Source organism: Anguilla anguilla, chromosome 9 (assembly GCF_013347855.1).
Source record: "Anguilla anguilla isolate fAngAng1 chromosome 9, fAngAng1.pri, whole genome shotgun sequence".
Lineage (NCBI taxonomy): Eukaryota > Metazoa > Chordata > Actinopteri > Anguilliformes > Anguillidae > Anguilla > Anguilla anguilla.
In genome coordinates this window covers 18,244,577-18,260,969 of record NC_049209.1, presented here as the reverse complement: position 1 = coordinate 18,260,969, position 16,393 = coordinate 18,244,577, and positions in this window count along the sequence as shown.

The following is a 16,393-nucleotide window of genomic DNA, read 5'->3' as shown; positions in this document are numbered from 1 at the left end:
TATATCTTTATCCAGATAATAAAAGCACAGATGTTTACAATATGCCGCCCCCCTCCCTCATATCTCTATGTCTACCAGCATCCCCCCGTATTGCATAAGCTTGTGTTGGTAGTTTGTTTGCTGGCAGGGCTCCATGGAGGGCAGGATGAAAGCCACACAACATTAAACAAGAAACTACACTGATAAAAAACGCAGGTTGTTTTCTTCTTTTTGAAAATATTCCCTTGTCTCAGAACACTGCTCCCATTGAGAGTGTGAGATAGGGTCTTCTCTTTTTCTCCCATCAGTCAGGAGGCAGTTTCCACCACAGCCAGGTGTGGGGCAAATGGAAGGGATCTAACACATATTTATGTACGTGTGAATGTGTAAGCAGGTGTATGTGTGTATGTATGTATATGGGTATGTGTAAATATGCATGGATATGCATATATATTATGTAGACCCCAGGAAGAGCAGTTGTTGCCTTGGTAACAACTAATGCGAATGCAAATAAACAATAAACAAGTGTTGACTAAGTACCCACCTTGTGGGCTTATTGTCCGTTTCCAACGCAACCGAAATCCTGTGGGTTCTGAAAGGTACACCCAAATGTCGTCTTACAGTCCCTCAGGAAAATCCTGCTCGTGACAGAATAATGACTGTTGGCTCCTGCAATGGTGTCAGACACAGACAGGTAGGTCTTCGCTCATTAGAATGTTCAGAAAGGAAATAACTCCTAACTCAATTATGCAAAGTGTTGTGGGACCAGAGTGAGAACAAACATAATCACCTCCCAGGTCCTCCCAGAGGTCTCTGAGACCTTGTTATCGCTAATCAAAGGATCGGGTAAGCTTGAGCACTGCCTTTTGTGACTGAAGATGACCTCAATGTGCATACTTTACTCCCCCAGGACACCACCACTGATGGTGCTCATTATTCATGAACAAAATTAAAAGACACAACTGAGTTGCTTCTCAGTTCAAACACTGGTCGTTTAAAAAGTGGGGCAGAGCTGGGAAATTCAATTCATTTTTATCATGTTGAAGAATGGCAAATGGCACTTAGGTCATTTACAACATTGCTATTGTGTTTTTGTTTATTTTTTTTTAATAACTTAGTTTAAAGATACTGTTAGTGTGAAGTTGAACCAGGTTCATGTCCACTATGACCATGCTATCTTTCTCTCGTCTTATTGTCCATATTGAAATTCATCTGGATTAGTTGAAGAACATTGAAAAAAAATTGTTAGTAAAAATGTTCAGTTCACTTTGGTTGCATGAACAAGCAGAGGTCTGAAATGAAACTTAAAGCATCTGTGGTATTTACTGTGAGATCTGCAGTACGTGTCATATATTCTTTAGAAAGAAACTCATCAAATGTAAGCTTGGGGTATCATCCAGTGTCCAGAAAACACAAACATGTAACCAAAAAAGATGACTTCTTGATAATAGCAATACAGCAGCCCTAATGCCCAGGTGGAAAAGCCCAAAGACCAGCAGTATCCCCAGTTTTGGTGATGAGGAATCCATTGGCCAACCATTGCAAGACTGATAGACAGAAAGATTCTCCTAAGTATCTAATATGTTCCCTCACACTTGTAAGAAAGGAGGATCTCTCTCTCTCTCCATCCTCTCCCTCTATAAACTCCCCCCCACCACCAATCTCTTTTCTTAGTCTTGGCACAAATGCCATTTCTATTACAGTCTGGCACAGATACTCAGTCTTCGCTTTTCCTTATTTCATGATTTGTTTGAAACACAGATGGAGTACTGCTACATCAGGAATATGATAATGAAATATAGTTTTACTACAGAAATGTGGTATGTACCCGCATGTATTTTATGCACACTTCACCTATACCATCAATTTATCATACACACATACATAGTTGCATAGTTGCAAATTACATTTATTCCACACCAACCTCCTCAGATATGAACAGTTAATGCATGATGTCACCCCCACACGTTTTTTCAGATGCATCACTGATCTAAGACATAGCATGGACTTTTTTTACTGTCTTCAAAGAGGAAATACTTTCTGAAGCCCTCAGGGCATACACAACAGGTACAGTAGCACCATGACAGCGGTGAATGCATGAAACAGACATAAAAGCAATGGCCCCACGGTGTATGACACAGAAGATTGCATTGGTCTGAGTCATAGACCGGACTCACCTAGGAGAAGGTGGGACTGATTACTCACATTTAAACAGGGAATGACAGCTCTGTGGGCAGCCTTTCATAATGGATGTGCTGAGAGCAGCAAGGAAATCCACAGAGGTGTTACAGCTTCACAGGACTATATCCTGGACTTGAGAAAACTGCCAGTGAACATTAATAATGATATGTGGGTGGCACACCAGTGTGATTATGATATACTGGTTTTACAGAAAAACTTAGAAATCTGAAAGAGCAAAGTAAAACAGAGAAATATTGTTTCCGTTTCCAAATGGCCCACATGGCCTGACACTCAATCAGACAAGACAAGCCTGGGTCAGATGAGTGCCCAGAGTGAACACAATGGATACATGCTCAGAATAACCTGAAGAAAACCTAGTCAGAAAATGGAGGGCAGCAGTCAATCACAAATTCATTTGCCCTGCACCCAGATCTTTTGTTAAACTGGGCATAATTAATACAGCACAAGCACTCAGCAAAATGATTCTTTCAAAAAAAAAAAAGAAGAAGAAAAAACATTTAAAAGTCTGTGCTGAGATTTGCTAGCTTTCCCCCTTGGCTAAATGCCAGATTTTCAGTGGGTGGGTTATCTGGGTACAATGTTCATCACTAAAATGCTACGACCGATGAAATCCTTTCTGCTTGTTATATGTAAACTTTTGTGTGGGCTAAGTTGGAACTGCCAAAGCATTGAGCCTTTTCTGGATGCAGAAATACCAATATACTTGTTTATTTTCCGAAATAATGAAAAGACCCACAAGAAATGGGTTTCATTTCTGGAGGCCACTGCAATATTGTGATAACCCCAACGGTTAATATTTGTCCCCATTTATGTGAGGAGGACTTCACCAACTATCTACAAAAACAATATGACTTTGCATTCATCAGCTGTTGCTGCAAGTGACACGCCCGATGGCCACAGAACAGATGAGTGATGGATCGGTGAGTAGGTCTACTGTTAGCAGACGATAATTAAATAGCTTTCAAGATTAGATATGTGGAATTAAAGCCTTTCTTTATTTGGGTGTAACGTCTGAAGTTATACTAACTAACTATAGTTACAACTATACTGACAACGTCTAATGTTAGTATACAGTAGCACAGTGTTACAACATCATTACACACAATGGTCTGCAAGGTTTAACAAAACAATGGTAAAGCCTAGCTTATGTTGCTTTCTTTCGCGTTATCTGGTGGTCTATTATCACTGCAAGGGACAACCTGCTCTAACCTAGTGACAAGAAATTATTTAGTTTGCTTATGTATGTAAATATTAATGAGTGCCGGATGCATGCCCACTCTGCTGAACAGGTCATGATAAAAGTGTTTATTACAGTTAAAACTAGGTTAAAAACTTGAAGAGAAAAATAAGAAGACAATCAATCGTCACTTCTGATGAATATAACCACAATTTGAATCCAGTTTACCTGACATTTTAATGATTTATACTATTTTATTACTTAATGTCAAACATTCACTATGGCCTGCTCACGCTCCAGCCATTATTAATCCGCTTCCCAAAATAAGCAAGAGGAGATTTAAACTAGCAGAGACCAGCATAATGTATTATATCTATTCCTTACCCATCTATCCTCTTTAAATATGGGCAGAAAACTAAATGTGAGCCTGTTTAGAAATGTATAATAAAACTGAGACCAGAGAATAAATGGTTTCTTTAAATGCTTAAATGGTGTAATTCAGTCCCAAACATTCCCCAGTACATTACTAAAGCTGAGAGCTTCAGGAGAATAAATTATGTAAGGTCCTTTTGTGGAGAAGACAGGAGCAGCATGCACAGGAAAGTGGTCACATGGACCAGTCACCGTAGCAACAGTGCATTCTTGTACATTGTCTCCTCTCTGTTTCTCTTATTCTTCGGTATGATTCACACATTTGGAATAAGTTTATACCAGAGACACACGTGACCTTTAATATTTGAGTAGAAACTAGTGCAAAGTTAAGAGCTGGTTTTGACCCGACCAGTTAACTTGTATTCTTAATTGAAAAGCAGAGGGTCAGGGTTTCAGTCAACTGGTAAAGAAATCGCATGTGGAGTCCTTTCTCCAAATTGTACATGTAGGATCGTGAATGGCTGTTAGCAAAGTAGTTTTTTTAACAGAGAGCCATTTAGAAGAGAGGATGCAATGTGAGGATAATCTGAGTTCACTGTATGTGTGAAGTAAAGCTGAAAAAGCAGGAACAGTTATAAAAATCTATTGGAGATGAGGGACCAAGGACATGTTCAAATCAAGTGGCTGAACTTTGGTATAAAATACATTTTTATCAGCACAAAGAAAATTGATCATTTGTTCAATTCACCAAAAATATGTTTAAAAAAGGTAAGGGCAAGATATGTAAAGTGCACAATGAAATGGGCAGATCCGTTCATGTACAGTTAAATTGGACAGTAACAGAATGTTTTTGGCTCTGTACCCCAACACATTGGTTCTCAAATAAGGCAATGGATATGAAGTTAAAGTGACTGTCCATTTCAATATGAGGGTCTGTACATCCAAATCAGGAGTTCCATGAAGAAACCCTCCCCTTAGTGCTTGGTTGCAGATCCTTGAAGATGTATGACTGCCTGAAGTCTTTGAATCATAGACCATAGACAATTATAGATCACCAGGCACTGGGTATCTTCCCTGGTGATGCTCTGCTAGGCCTATGCTGTAGTAGCAGGAATCTTCTGTTCTTCTTTTGCCTCCAGCAAGTGAAAAACACATTAAATTGGGTGATTGACTTGGCCAGTCAGGAATACTCCACTTTTTGGCTGTGAAAAACTATTTGGTTGCCTTAGCATTGTTTTGCTGCAAGGTGAAGCACTGTCCAATGAATTTTTAGGAATTTGGTTAGATGTATGCACATAAGATGTTTCTGTACACTTCAGCAGTCACAGGATCAATGAAGACAAGCGAGCGTTCCATAGGGATACATTTTGGGACCTTTACTCTTTGCCCTGTACATGTTACCCCTGGGTCAGTCAATTAGACAACATGGCGTTAACTTCCACAGTTATGCCAATGACACCTACTTGTATATCTCTGTCTCGCTTGGTGAAAACAGTACTCTCAGCTCTCAAGTCGGTTTTTACGTTCCTTATTTTTTATTATTACTGCTGCTTATTTCATCATTATTTCACTAGATGTATTTATTCTTAATTTTTTAAAATCTCTTTTGTCTTTATTATATCTGTCTATTTCTGTTTTGCCATTAGTCTCTTTTATATGATATATTTGTATGTTATTTCTATGTAAAGCACTTCGGTTATTATTATTATTATTATGTTAGTGTGTGCCACTTTGTGTGTAACAGACAGCAGGGTGTACATATGTGCATTGTGCACCCGACTATGAAGGCACATTATTACTGTCTTAATATTGCACCCTTAAAACAGCAATGAAGCTGCAACATGACTTCAGATCAGGTTTTGGTTGGTCATAACCCAAACACTTATAGCTGCATCAAAATAGGAATACAATTACTGAAAACTACCATAACCATACCTAATTTTTAGACCAATCCGCCCACATGAGCACAAGGTCATTTGCTATTTTTACAGCATAGGTGCTGGATGGGAAAATGACAGCTGCATTTAGTCTGAAACGAGCAAATTGTGTGACAATTGTGTTTGGGCCACCATAGTGTTGCACCAAGGAGGATGCAAGTTGAGTATACAGCCTCAAGATAGAGAGTCCAAGATAGAGCCTTATATGTCTTTAGAGGTGTAAAAAATACCATATTGTCGATTATATGCTCGTGGAAGAAGTGTGTTGAAATTAGTTCCCTTTCCCCCTGCCTGGCAGCCCCCCCCCCAACCCACCGCTCTCGCTCTACCTTCCCTCTCCCTCGCAACTTCTGGGAGCAGCAGGTCTAGAAGATTGTAGAAAATAACTACATTGACTATTGTTTACTAATCCATTGACTGAAGTCCATTTGATTGAAGCTTTTGTCAAATACCCCATCCCCATCAATAAATTTTTGTTATAAAACAACAGCCTTTTTCGGTATGAAGTCTCAAGAACTTTTTTGCCAGTGCGTGATGTTCTCAGCATGCGTATTGAAAGAGCAATGGTTTCTTTACGCAGGAGAAACAATATGTCCTTTAATAAATGTAATTTAATTGGCTAAAATGCTACACAGCCATCACTATAACAGCTCACCATTGACATTATGCTGTCCATGTCGAGTCAGTGCTCTCATTGGCTATAATGAGAGACTGCTTAGCCAGTACTGGTTAGAGTTCATTGTAGGTGGGCTCATCTTGTAGGTGGACTCATAAAAATGGTCAACAATGATAATTCCTCTGAAGAATTATTAAGTGAACAAACATATGCAGCTCCAGTCAAACAGGACCAGCAGGGGGAGAATGGCGAAGAAAGTGGTTGGCGGTTATTGGGTCGATTGTGTGACCTATTTACCTACATCACAATACCCTGAGAGAGATCTGTAATGCTGCAGCATCACTAGATGCTGTGTCTGAGCCTAGACATCTTGTACAGCTTGACTGGACTTGCTTTAGTGAGTGTAGGCCTCTACAGTCAATTGTAAATGGAGATGGCAAATTACAACCCTCAGTGTCAACTCTACTCATCAAATGTTCTACTTTTCAGTGAAAATGAATAGTTTTCTGCAATTCATTTTAGATTATGTGCATTATGGATTTTGCTCCATAGTCTACACCCATCAAAGACTGAATTGTAGAACAATTCCAGGAATTTCTATGCTATTATCTCTTGGAAAACAAACTCCCAAGGGTTGCCTTTCAGAAGAGACAAGAATTATGCCTGTAGTCAAGGGTTCACTAATAGAAACCATTGTATTCTGGGTATGTCATTTTCAAGCTTGTGTTATAAAAATTGGGTGCTACAGAAGGGGTTAAATTTGCCTTTTTATTTCATTATATTTAATTTGATTAGTCTGCTTTTCTGGAGGTCACAAAAGGCATGCCACAAGGCTCAATCTTGGGCCCTCTGTCATTCACACAGTATAATTGACCTTGGCTTATCAGTTACTAACAGCTCTGTTCGTTATTATGCAGGTGACACTGTCATTTATGTATTGGCACCCTCAATTAATCTAGCTTTTAGTAAATTACAGGCCGATTTTTCTACCATTAAAAATTCTCTCATCAGTCTTAAGCTTGTTCTAAACCATACTAAAACTAACTTTATGCTCTTTAGTTGAAAATATTTTAAACCAAAACAAAATTATTATCTGGTTAGACAAAATCGTATCATACAAGGTGTAAGTTGATAAACGTACACCTTGCGAGCTAGCTTTATCATGCGAGCTAGCTTTCAAATTGTCCAGGCAACATTTTTATCATTTTTAGACTGTGGTGACATTATTTATATGCATGTAACAGTAACTAATTTGAAGCCTCTCAATGCAGTTTACCATTGTGCTCTCAGTTTTATTACTGGGGATGGTTTTATCACCGTGTTTTCTACCCAAATGTAGGTTGGTCTTTACTCAATATCAGGAGGGAGAAACACTGCATACTACTTGCCTACAATGCACTCCTGAATACGTTGTCTTGTATAATATAGCATCTTATATAATATCTCTTTTAATATTAAAAAATGGCTACTTATCATACCCGTTCACAAGAATATAGTGGTCTAGAAATTCCTCACACTTAGTTTTATGCATCAGGAAAATGGAACTACCTACAAAGTACCTTTATATTAAAACAGGTCGTTCCCTTTAAACTTTCATACAGCATCTTTAATTAGTGGCAATTGATGTAGATCACCGGGGAGGGGAAATGTGATAATTGAATAACAAGAAGGCTTTATCAACCTCTTACTGAACTGCAGGTACAAAAACAGCCCAAGAAAAACTGGTGTCCCTAATCACCATTGCACCTGCTATATTTATCATCTTTTTATAAAACCAATACTGTGTTGGCTGGCTGACCTGAATAGGAGCTGATTAATCAGCTATATACAAAACATTACTCCATTAAATGTGTGTGAGTGTGTTTGTGGGGGGGTTGTGTTTAATCTGATTGCAAAGTGGGGGGATTAGCTCCACCTGCATTCTATTTCATAATAACACACTCATTGACACTATAATTGAACTAAAAGCAGGTCATTACAAAACAAGTGACTCAAATTCAGATGAGATCCTGTGATTCATAGTACAACAGAATTATTATTGAGCTTGCCATTGAGTTAGAAAACGAATAAATGAACAACATTGGAGTTAACAACATGAATGCCAGTGATTGAATTTGCAACATTAAATTCCTGCACTGGCTGTAAAAACACCAATAAGAATGAAAAGGAGTAAGGGGTCCTTAATGGTAGACTGAGGAAATGTATGGTTCCAGTTTTGTACAGTGATAGCATGGCCAGGAGTCGAAGCGGCTGTGTTTATACATCCCTGACTTCAGACTGACTGACATTATTATTACTTAACATTACTTTCTGCTTGCTGTGAAATATTATTTTAAGGCTATGTTATAAAAGCTTAGAGCTTTTTTCATTTATACCTGTAAGGAAAACCGCTGTAGCTTAAGTGGCTCTCAAAATCTCAAATCTCCAGTATCAAATGAATAGCACATACCATATCATGACTTATATTTATGGTTTCATCCTGCAACCTATTGCTATATGTTTTCCTTTTCAAGAACCTATGATGTGACTCAATGGCACCTGCCCACTGGGACAGAAGAAAGTATTTGGGACTTACTATTAGATCTGGATAAAGAGGAGGAGGAAAAATGTATGTTGTATCTTATAAGAATCATGTACATGGAACATGCACTAAACATTCTGGAAGCAAGGTGAACTAAAGTTCACAAAAAAAAAAAAAAATGGAATTGACCGTTCTGTGTCCTTCAGTGCCTTGACTGGCAAATTCAAAGCGCGCTCACAGAACTGACAGGACTAATTGAGAAAGGCGTTAGTTAAATGACTCAGAAATTAAGCAATTCTGCATCAAGCATTAGGAGAAAAATGAGTATGCAGCTGTTCATTAGTATTCACAGAACTTCCAGGGGTTACAGTGTCCTCAGCAAGCAGCTTCACAGCACCATTGTTCATATAGCCCCACCTGATACTCTCCACTCTGTAGTCTTAATATTGAATGATAACATTAAGGGCTCTATTTTCTGGAATCAATGTCAGATACAGTCAATGGCACAGTGCATGCACACACTGGGCGTGGCTAGTGCATGTTTGTATTCTCATGACCAGAGATGAGGAGCACACTGGGCAAAGCAAGCGGTGCACCTGGAAAGTGGGCTGGATTATTCTGAATATATTATCAGTAGGTGTGGTGCAGCTAGATACAATAATAGCCAGTCAAATTACCTCTTTTGATTCACTTTAAGAGCCATGCACATTGCACAGGGTGTACTGTTAATTTGCAATGGAATGGAATAAGAATACAATAATTTGATGTTTTCGTCTGAAAATGTTCTTTTGCAGGAGGTGTTGCTCAAATGAAATATTTGTGTGAAGAAAATAAAAAGGAAGCCATGACTGCATGAGAAGATATACCTTGGTTCAGTGGCAATGTATTAACTTGTTAATTGCCTTGTCACTTCAGACTACACAACCACTTGGTTACATTATTTGTTGGTTGTCTCTGCAGTTACTGTTACAGTAGGGACGCTTTCATCAATATAATCAAAAATTCAATTTCTCTGTTAATTATAATTCAAATAAACAAAGGTTCTTGCATATTTCTTCCAATACAATTTGCGTTGTGGATTTGGATTGACTGCTCAGTGAATTTGCAGTAATACTTGTTTGACAGTCTTACATATGGTTGCAAATTAATGTTGTAATATAACAAAACCATGAGTACGCCCTTCAGGGTCCATCTCCTGCAAATACAGACTGCCAGCCTGGATCCATTAATGTGGATTAATCACGTCCTGTCTGCATTATTGCTTCATCAATAGCTGAGGACCAGTAACTGAAATTAATGAGGAGTCCTTTTGTCTTTATGTCTGCCTGCCACTTTTCTTGCATGGAGTAAAAATAGGTCAGACGTTTAGATTGCATTAGTCATTTGCTTTGCAGACACCTTTATAACTCAGTCCAATTTAAATGGTTGGTATTAAGGGAGGTATTTTATTGCAGGACACGAACCTTACTTTATAGCTTGCAAAGGCATTGGGATTCAAATGAACAATATTAATAATGCACACGCATGCGCGCACGCACGCACACCCCCACACACACAGACATACATCCACAAACACAGTGGGGGGACATCCATGCTAAGAGTATATATGTGGCATACTGTGATTGTGCTGCAGCTCAGTCTCTTGTCACCTGGGGATGTAATGTAACAGTGACCTCATTCTGCCAGGCCTGGCAACAAGAAAGCCGCTTTATTCTCAAATTTCGCTGTCAGGGGGTACTTTCCAAGCACACACACCCACGCACCAACTAATCTGCGTCACTGTAACGTTGCCGTGCAACGTCATGAACGGTGACCCTCACAACCAAGAGGGACAGAGAGAAGGACAAATATGGAGTGGAGGGGAGAGCAAATGAGAGAATATGAAAGTGGGGGAGGGGGGTAATTAGGGGTCTGCAAAAAGAACAAGAAGTGATGGGGGCATTCCCAGGAGCCAACCTGTCTCATGATCCCACAAAAAAGGCTTGTCACGGCTGTGTTTTATTGATCCGTCGTCTCATCTGCATCCAGACTGAATAGTTCATTGCTGCATTGCAATTTCAATGTGAAGGATAGACAGAGACAGAGAGAGTGAGAGAGAGAGGGAGAAAGAGGGAGAGAGACAAAGAGAAGGGAGGGAGAGAAGTGAGAGACAGAGATGTAATGCTTGCTGGCTGCTTTCCGAAAGGTTGTTCAGATCACAGCATTGTATAACAGCAGTATTTCTCAATAAAAGAACAGAGGATCAAAAGGATATTTTATGGCAAGTGCAGGCTATAAAGTCAACCTGGGCTCATCTATTTGGCTACAGTCTAAAGTGCATCAAGCCTGGTCTCCTGCTTCAAGTCCAAAGTAAGGAAGGCTATTCCAAGGCTATTCTGCTGTATTTATAGATCAACTGAATTATATGAAACAGAATTCAGTTGGTAATTTCAGATTATAATCAAAAATGCAAATAGTATTGAAATACTAAGACATAGAAGCGCCTTTTTGAGGTAAACAAATATTCATATGATGCATTCCCATGAAGATATACAAATAGAACAAGTCATTAAATTTTATGCAAATCCTGTTCATTGAAGAGATGACTGTATTTATTTACTGTTGGTCCTACAGATAAAATCACAAGCTGGTGTATTTATACTGAGCCACTGAACCATGTGGATAAAACAATTGGATACTGGTATGACCCTGGGGATCGAACACATTACCCTTTGTCAGAACGTTAATCACTGACCAGACAATGAGGTATTGGAGATCTAGAAGTTTAATTAATACACAGTAAACCTAGAAATAGTTTGAAATACTTCTCTCTACAAAACCCTGAACACTTTTAGTCTGGAACCAGTCTGGAACTGCAGGCCACGAGGGGAACCTGGCAAAAATTAATAGAGTTATAGATAATATTCAAATGCTTATAGAATGAATTGCCAAGGTTGTTTCAAAGACACCTTTGTAATTAGAAAACAACTCCCTGAAGGACAGACATGTTCCTGAATTTGGTTGTTCAAGGTTGGTGGTCCACATTCATTGAGGCACCCACACAAAATATAATTTTAACATTAAGTGCTCTATTTTCCATCCGGCGCATAGCGGGTTGCGAGCCATTGCACTGGCGACGCACAGTATTTTCGTCATGGAAGTGGGAGGAGAGCCGCTGCTGTGTGTGTCAGTCAAGATTGAGCAGCGGACAGTAATTTTGGTGTTGGCCTAGTTTGTGATTTGCGCTCCCACCGCCCGTATGCTCAGGCCACATCTGCGGTGCAAGTAGCAGCCAAGTGTATAGTGGATTTCTCATTTCCAATGCAATGCGCACATGATCATAGCCTATTCAAAAGCCAGGCAATAGGCTATGAATTCTGACCAATTTGTCTTTGATATAAATCCCACAAGCAGGAAAAAATTCATACTTTGCATTTATCGTTTTTCACTGTCGCAACACGACACATTCCAGCAGAAAAATAGAATCCTATATCACCATCCATTAATGTTTGCTCTATTTTTGTTTTGGGAAATGTAAATAAAACATTAAATAGAATCACTGATATATTTCCATTACTTACCCCTGGATTCAATTAAAAAGTGCCCTCATTTTTGACACATGCAATTAGAGTGTGCCTGGTTCAGTGGCAGTACTTGTAACACAAAATATAGTCGGGGATTGAAGCTGAAATTGCACAAAGGAAACAATGTTTTTAATAAAGAATGGATATAGAATCAGCAGGACTTGAAACGTAAATAAGGACCAGCCATTTACTCTGAACTGCATGTATTGATCTGGAGTAAGAAAAATGTTGAGAGGACATGGAGCTGGAATTCAGTTAGTGCAATTTACCAAGTTTGGAATTGAAAGGAAGTGAATTAAAGAGTTAGAATTTACTTGCATAGGAGTTTTAACTGAAAGAATAATTAAAAAGAAGTGAAGCGATTAGTGGAACTGATATTAAATATGGCTTTAAGGGACTGCTGTTCAGCTCCAACTTTTTAGAAAATATTTATTCAGTACTCTGAAAATAAGTAGTGTTGAATCATGGTGCTGAAAAATGCTTGAATAGTTCAGTGTTGAAGATTTCAACATGTTGAAAAACATTCACTTTTGCACACTATTGCAATTTCAAGAAAAAAGAAACAATGTTTGTAACAGCTGGAGTTGTTGTTTGCTGGGGCTTTGGTGCTGCCAATCAGGCATACAGTGCATGGAAAATATGCACCCAATTTTTTATGGTTATACATCATATGCCATAACATGTTTAGTTTAACTCATATAAATGTTACACATATTACACAATTCCTTTACAGGGTAGGTTTTCCGCTGAGGAGTTTCAGGTCAAAATACCCTTAAATGACACTGTTCTGCCCCCGGGTGGATACTACTAACCCCTCTGGAAGAGTCCCATGCCTCGATTGCTCACATCTCCTTCTGAACTCCAAAAGCCAAAGCAGAATTTTGTCTGCATGAGCTGGACCACCTGCTAAAAATTAATGACATCAGAACATATTGGGGGGGACACTCCATCTCTGCAGGTCCCCCCAGGTGAACAGTGGACAGGGGGCAATGGAGGCAGTAATGATGTGGCTGGATGGCTGTGTATCGCCCCCATCACAGCGACCTCCATGCAACACTGATATAATCATCATTATCCAGGCAGGCCACTAATCATGCTAATCTCCCTGCCGGCACTCTTCAATTACATACTCCTCCCTGCAGATGCCAATACAGCAGGTCCCTGTGATAGATGCTGAGGGGAAGAGTGTGTGGGTGGGTGAGCAGGCGGCTTGTGGAAACCGAATAGCGTTTGATGTGCTTGTATGAGAGATGCACTGTAGTCTCATTCTGCAGCAGAAACGTTACATAACAGACAAAACCTGTGAGCAGCGTGTCTGTACCAATGCAGACATTTTATTTTATTTCTCAGAAGGGGTATTATCTGTATTCTAAAGATAATGCCCACAGCCGTGCATAAAAGAGCTGCATTCATGCATATCAGCAGCAAATCTACCTTTTTTAGCAAGTTTGCAATGATTTATGCCATCACAGGCAGCTGTGTAAATCATGTCAGCTCTCTGCGGGATTAAGAGCACAAACTCACTGATTGGCATGGGTTCACAGGATGTGGCACGCTGGAGAGGACAGAATCAAAAAACATAAGACTGTTTGGGAAAAAATATATAAAATGTCAGAGCTGGCTCAATGTCCAATTCCATGAGCCAAAATGGATGGAGAGGTCTGTCCCAACAGGGGTAACCAACATTGATCCAGGAAGGCTGCAGGATATTTTGGTTTTTGTTTTCACCTCAAATTAAGCACCCAATTAAATCCCTAGAAATGAGTTCAGGTGAGTTCACTTTGAACTCAGTTGCTTTGATTGATCAATTAAGTATACAGCAACAATGCAAAACAGCATATCTTGCAACACTCCAGGAGCAGGGTTGACCATTCTGGTCCTATATTATACACATACGGGAGTCTGAAATATTTTTCGACTATGTTTCATAATCATTTGGCAGTTAAATTTAAATTTAGTCATTTAGAAAGTGCTCTTATCCAGAGCGACTGACCTAAGTGCGTACATTTAGAAAGGTACATACAAAGTTAAGGTAATGAGCAGAGATGATGCCAAGACATCAGTGTTACAATCGATAGTCAGTACATAAACCTGAAACATAAAGTTAAGCGCCACAGTAGGGCCAAGGCAGAGACTGGGAGTGCTTCAAGTAGCAAATCAGTTTATGGATATATTTTCTTGATTGGGCTCTGCACTCTACAATCTTAGATTTGTAATCAAACAATTTACAGATTTTATTAAAGGGTATTTTTTAATATAATTTTTGGTTTCAAAATGTAGAAATTACAGTGTCCTGCCATGGGGGACTACGTATAAAACATGAGAAGATACTCAGCACCTGGTGATGTCTATGTGTCACAAACTTCAAGCAGCCATTGCATGCAAAGGATATGCCACAAGGTATTAAACATGACTACTTTCATTTACATAGCATTAATATGTCCCAGACATTATGGTGCATACAGGGGCTATGCATCAAAAGTGCTGTAATGTCTACATGGGGAAACCAAAATGTATTAAAAAAATACCCCTTAATAAAAGCTGAGAATCAGCACTTTAACCACGTGATGTATGATTACAAATCACAAATTGTGGCGTACCGACCCAAATCAAGAAAAAAGCATGTCTTTGTCCCAAATGTTATGGAGCTCACTGGAGTTTATATTTTAAAAGAGGAATCAGGGTTATTCTGTAAAATATTGATTGTTGAACCCTTCTTAAACAGACATATTGTTATTTTATAATTTATGGGTATAAACTTGTGTAGTTTGCAGTATTCAATATATAGCAAAACCTTATCCAGTATTTTGACCAGTTGTCATTTTCTGCAAATAGATGTTCTGAAAGACAATATTTTTGTTTGGAATTACAATCAAATGTGGTCAACAGTCCAAGAAAGAACATAAAGTTAAGTTTTGCACAGACACATACCCATAAACTGTGAATCTTTAAAATTGTTCTCTCTGGTCTCTCTTATTTTTTCCATTGCTGTGGGTAGTGCTGGTAAACTAGTTAACCACCTTCCTGATGTTCCTAGTGGGAAGAGGGGAGATGTTGTCCATAACCACATGGCTGTGGGAGAGTAGTGCTCCTCGTCCTGCAGGGAGCAGAGGGGGAAGTTTGGGCTAGCCCACAGGCTCTAGAGAGACTCCAAGAGGGACTTTCGCGTTTCTACTGTACTGTGGGAAAGCTCCTTGCCTCTGGTCTCTTAGCGATCTCTCTGAAAGCTCATAAGATCAGCAGTCTGAGCAAACGTGGCACAATGTTAGGTAAGAGAAGAGACCTTCTTCTCCACCAGTGGTAGGAGGGTTTAAACATCTCTTCATCCTGGTGTTTGCACCACATGGGCCTGGCATTAATAAGCCATGTTTGTACTTCCTGAAGATGACGAGCTGGTGATTAATATTATCTGCAACAAATCCCTTGCTTCACCACCCCCACACCATTTCACCATCACCATGCTCACAGTACTGCTTGCAAAACACTGATGAAGTAGGCTGGTGCGGTAGCTACAGGGGATAGGAGTACTGTGGAGATAGAGATAATATGTTGCTAACATTGCTGGGGACAGATTGTGTACCCATGATTGATCCCATTTCTCTCACAAGGAATTACACTGCCAATACATCAAGTGTGTGTGTTTGAGTTTGATTTCAGAGAGAACCTTATCTGCTTATATGTTCAGTTTGATTAATCAGGGTACAGTACTGGAACACAGCAACACACTCCTGTTTCCAAGCCAGGAATATGAAAGCAGTCCTGTTGAACCACGTATACCATATTCAACACAATAGTCTTAAAATATTTGCTTATTAGAAGCCTGACCTTCATGTGAAAGGCAATCGTGCTGAAGGTATTGTTCCTCTTGAATTAATGGATGGAAAGATGAAAGGTTGAAAGGTGGAGCCTGCGAATGATTGACGTCAGTAGCTTCTCCTGCATAGAAGCTGTTCGCTTTTTAAGCAAAGGGAGCAGGAAAAGCAACACTCAGTTTTGTAGGGTTTGACAGCAGACATGTAGGAGAGG